A 6,000-nucleotide genomic window follows, 5' to 3' on the forward strand; every position below is an offset into this window, starting at 1 on the left:
AATACAAAAACATACATAAATTCTAACATATACACAAATACAAAAACATACATAAATTCTAACATATACACAAATACAAAAACATACATAAATTCTAACACATACACAAATACAAAAACATACATAAATTCTAACATACACACAAATACAAGCATATAATGCACAAATACAAGCATATAATGCACAAATACAAGCATATAATGCACAAATACAAGCATATAATGCACAAATACAAGCATATAATGCACAAATACCAATACAGTGAAAACGCTTTCAACGAGCAGCCATGTTAATTTTATTTTCTTCGTGAAATACATTTCAGATCACTGCATATTGTCAAATACTGCATTTCTGACCAAGGCCAATTTCTACAGTTGTTCATATTTTTGGTGAGAATTAATGATATCATATTTTTATGACCCCAGTTAACTATTTTCTCCCGATCAAATATATTCGGCCCGCTTAATCGGATATCAACGATTCCAGCACACAATATCCAACAAAACGTGTTAGCGGATTATACGGAGCACAATTCAATTGTCATTTTACGTTAGAACAGTTTGTATATTGAAAACTAATGACGGATCAATATTAATAAAGCTTCTCGAATAAATCAGACATGAAAAATTAAATGAAAATTATATTTACTTACAATGATTAAAATACCTACTTTTCATTAGGAAAGTTAGCGCCGTCTATTGACTCAACTCAAGTAATTAAATGTTGGTATTGAAGGCACATACACAACTTAGATACTTCAAGGCCAGTACCTACTCTCGCTTGACCTAGTACTTGCAACATATTTCCCATTTATTCCAAATGTTTCATTCAATAAAAACGTTATGCGCATAGTAGTTGATGTGTATTAACAGTAGACACGTGAAGCGCAATGCTGGATTAAGCGGGGTAAAAGTCGTTGAAATTACCTTATTAAGTAGTTAACTTTAACATTGTGTGTGTCTATGGCTGGCAATACACAATAAAATGTTTAGAAAAGTTCTTTTATAAAACTTGGGAAAATGTAATCAATTAGCGTATCGGTTATATGTATTCGAACGATTGCAACCAATATACTTATTGGTCGTTTTTTTTAATCCAAGTTTTGTAAAAGATGTTTCAGCAAACATTTATTGTGTAATCCCGGCCTATGGGGAAAATTTTGGAGGATTTTATCTGTTTAAGCTGGGCCGACTGTATCATCCTAATCATTATGGAAATAACAGCTTCTTTCGCAGCGTTTGATTGCAATCGGATTAACTTTTTCGTCAAAAAAGGTCTCGAAAATGTCATCCGCGGTTGTTATGATACTTCTCTTATAACGACAAAAATTCACGAAACCTTCGATATCGTTATAACCGAGTTTGACTGTGTACCAGAAGACTTTTAAACCTACTACACTCGTCAACATGACGGAATTTCTCACACTGGGAGGCACTGTTAATTCGTTTCCACGAAACAACACACAGTTCTCTTTTGAACGATAACATGGCACAAACGATGGATGAATTCCCAAGATATTTTAAATCACGTCCAAGTCTCTTTCTCTCTCTCTCTCTCTCTCTCTCTCTATTTTCGGGGTAATACTTGCGTACTTTACTTAGAAAATTGCGTCGTGAGACATTCCCCAGACTTTAGGTTGAACGAAATCGAACAGCTGCTGAACTGTTCTCTCTCTCTCTCTCTTTCTATGCGAATGTACGAATTCGTAGATTCCTAGAAACGTTGTGAGAATTTGCTTTTGGGAATTCCTGTTTGTTGTTGATGTTGTTGCCGTTTCGGACTTTCAGATGTTCTTCCAGTGTTGTATCAGGGGTGTATATCTTTGGGAATCTCTCTCTCTCTCTTCCTCCCTGTTTTGGAATCTCAACGTTGAAATTCGTTTAAAACTCTCTTGATGAACAAACAGTTGGAAATACGTTTCCCTTCATCTCATGAATAGGAAGCGTATCTGTCAAGTTGACGGATCTGCTCGAAAAGTCTTTGGCAAACTAGCTATCGTCCGCCTTATTATCTCACTCTACTTTTGCAACAACTTTCTTGAAGTCTTTTCTGAAAGGAAATATAGGAGAAAGATACTTCAGGAATAGAACTCAATTTTCGTGTATTGCATGAATGATAGGACTGAAATGAGGTGAATACTTGAAGGCACATTTATGGTTTTTCCGCCTGTGGGGCTACAAGAATTTTGCCCCCATTCTAGTCTAATTTTCTTGACTACTCTGTTCCTCGAATTCGCCCCCCTGTGTTATAACCCGATTGGCGTCCCCCCGCTCTCTGCAAGTACAACTGCGTGAGTCACTCTTTTGATCACTTTTATGCTCACACACTCTTCAAGTCACTCTTTTGGTCACACGCTTGCACACTGTTTTGGTTAATTACACACGCTCAAGGTCACTCTTTTTGTAGCTCACCGAAATGGTTCTTTGCTTTATGGGTAGCTTTTCTGACCATTTGTATGTTAACATATGCTCTAGGTCAGTGGTTCTTGATCGGTGCTCCGCGGAGTCCTTGGTGCACCCTGGGCTTCGCGGCCGCACGAGGAAAATAGAATTAATCAGTTAATTTGATGAATACACAAATAACGAGCCCTAAGAGGTTCCTCTTTTATACCAAAGAGAGCTCAGCAAGTCAAAAAAGGATGAGAATCACTGCTCTAGGTCATTCAGATGCTTGCACGCACACTAGGTCATTCTTTTAATCATTTACATGTTTACACATGCTATAGGTCATTCTTTTGGTCATTCACATACTACCCCCCCCCCCGTAGGTCCTGGTTCCTTGCTCCGAGTATCGTCAGATACTCGAGCTTGAGATAATTCACAAGCTTGCTCACGCTCCAAGTTACTCTTCTGCTCACTCGCGTGCTTGCAAACTCACTATATCACTCAATAACCTAGTCCCTTGCTGTGTGAACATAAGTGGATTTATTGAGATTTAAACAAATTTTACCGCCCTTCTCTTTTTGTACAAACTCTTGCAGCTAAAGCTTCAAATTTGCCCATCCTATGAATTTGCTTCCCTGGGCTACAGAAGCTAAGTCAACACCTTCTATCTATACCAGAAAGACCTCTTCGCGAAGGTTTGACGTCACAGAAGTCATCCATTTCCTCTGTAGCCATTGAATATAGCAGGCCGACGTATGCGAAATCTTTACCCTTTCTTGCTGTATATTCAATGACTATAGGTGAAATGGACGACTTCAGTTACGTCACGACGAGCTTCGCGCGGAGCCTTTCTGATATAGAAGGGTGTTGGCCCGGCCGCCAACCCCCCCCCCCCTCCCAGAATTACGTCACTGCTTGAAACTATTTATCGACGGCATATGCGACTAAAAATGATTTATTCATATAGTTATTGTGATTTCCAATTACAATAACTTACATTGACTTCCATTTATTTACGTAAATGCACATTACTAGCACTAATGCACATTATAATGTAAATATAGAATCATAAAAAGAAAAGAAAGAGGCAGAAAAATTCGATTAAATATTGAAATTTTTTTTGGAAATTATAGAAATTCGAAAATTAGAAAAATTACCGAATTTTGAGAGCTGGAAATTTTTGAAATTTAAAAATATTAAAATGATTGCAATTGAATTGCTCAAAATGTTCACAGACTTTTAGATTAACTTATTACAAATTATGAAATTATTCCATAAATCACAAGTTTTTTCCGGATTCAAAATAACAAAACTATTCTGGATTTACAATGAATGAAATCAATCGAAAACGAAAAAATTTGGAAATTTAACTATGGAGAATATTTAAAAATTCGATACAATTGAGGAAAGCAAGCCAAAATAAAAGAATATGAGCAAATCAATCAGAATTCAAGAATCGGAGAAATAAAACCTATCAAACAAGAACCTCTTCCAAAATTAAAATGGTAAAAATGGTATAAATAAACGACACTTTTTAAAAAAATTAGTGGAATTAACCGAAACCTAAAACTTGGTGGAATTTACCAAAATTTGGGAATTCAAAAACATTCAAATTTTATGATTCGAAAAAAAATCGTTTGTTCATTTCTCTAGCTTTTGAATTCGATTCTTTTCCTATTATGTACGATAAATAAATATATTTTATATAAAAATAAATTTGAAGAATTAAAAAAAATATCCTATTTTCAAAAAAAATTAAAAAATAGTAAAGCAATTACAAGAATCAGAAAAAATAAAATAATCACGGGAATCAAAAGCCCTAAAAATTTAAAAAATCGAAAAATAATAAAAATTTCAAAAAAAAAGTAAAATCCAAGAATTTAATTAAATTAAGAAAACATTTCGGTCAATTACCAAAAATCTAAAAAAAAAAAAATTAGATGGAAAAAATTTAAAACAAATTTGAAGGATCACAAGAAAATCAATCATTAAATCAATCGACGAAAAATTCAACCAACCAAAAACACATACTTAATAATAAGCTTTATCTAGAAAAAAAATCACGAAATTTTCCAAGAAAAATAACATTTTGTAACGCATTTAATTGATTTTCAATAAAGAAAATTCTACGAAAAAAGGAATAAAAACCTATTTTTGTCTTTACAAAAAACAAAATCAATTTCCATCCGAAAATATTCAATAGATTCAATACCGGTATTATTTTAAAAAAGGTTCAGAAATTTAAATCATATTTCATTTCTTACTCTCAAATAATCATAACTAAACATATAATTTCTTATTAACGCATCACGTTTTATCCACACACACAAAAAATCAAATCCCATGAACTCCCACATTTCCTAAGATCATTCCCCCCTAACAAAATAAATCGCACAGTGCTCTTAGAGCTCACGGGACATTAAAAAAATAATAATAATAAGATAAAACATATATATTGCTCCATCCCTCTTAATATATATTCATTTAGCTCAGCACTTTCAACGGGGGCCCCATGCATGTAATCAACTCACTATGACTTGATACCCTCTCTCTCTCGAGCTATAAAACGCTTTAATTTGGTTAAATGGGATACGGAAAGAGTATGGGGGAAAAAAAATCTATAATTTACTGAGACTTTTCTCCATAAAAGTTCCTTTTATTTCTTAAAGGTAAAAAGGACCAAGACAGACACCTTGCGAGATCCCCTGTTTCTCCCTTCCAGTCCTTGAGGCCCCCCTTATGCTATTAACCTATTCGTTCTTCGTGAAGATAGTAGAAGATTCTTACTAATCACCGTATTACTCAATGAGCAAAGAGAAAAGGCACCATTCTTTGCTATAAATCACGTTTTAAATGAGGTCATTTACGAGAAACTCTTTTTTTTTTTTTTTTTTCTATTCCAAGAGCATGTGCAACTCATTTAAAAAGCTGTGGGAAACTCTGAGCTCGGTATTTTTTTGTTAAGGATCTTTTCTTTTATAGGAACAGATGAGTGCCGTCATTGCATTTTAAGAAAGCTTTTTTTTTGGGGGGTCTCTTAACTTCATCGGGACTGAATTTCATTGAAGGGAGAATAAAAAAAACTATTTTATTATTATCCATTTTATACAGTTACTTTCATTCATATACGAATGAGAATTGATATCAAGATGTCGTTTATTAAGAGAAAAAATGCTCTATTTCAATCCTCTAAAAGATGTTTTATTTCTGAGTTTTTGGGTGGAGAAAAGCCTGTATCGAGTTTCGTTTGAATGATTACGCCATGGCTATGAATATATTTATAGTCCGTCCGAAGACTCGGAACGTATTGAGACGTCGTGCTCTTTTATTATGAGATCGTGACTTTTTCTTATTCTTACCTCTACGGCCCTGTTACTTGTTCTTTGATGAATATGTGCGAGCACGAACTAAATCCTTGTTGGTTTTTCTGTATGGTTTTTTTTTTTTTTCAAGTGTTGGGTTGATGAACCATAGCAGCTGTAGCCCTGGGAATCGTATTCGAGTCTGGAGTAAGTTGCTTGAATTGAATGATTGCAGTCCGATCGGTATTTATGGACACCGACGTGCGTGACCTTCGTACTCCTCAATCATATGAAAGAGAAGCAATTACTGTCTG

This window comes from Pholcus phalangioides, unplaced genomic scaffold (assembly GCF_987345545.1).
Source record: "Pholcus phalangioides strain wild (caught in Gottingen) unplaced genomic scaffold, Ppha-v1.0 ptg000003l_1, whole genome shotgun sequence".
Taxonomy (NCBI): domain Eukaryota; kingdom Metazoa; phylum Arthropoda; class Arachnida; order Araneae; family Pholcidae; genus Pholcus; species Pholcus phalangioides.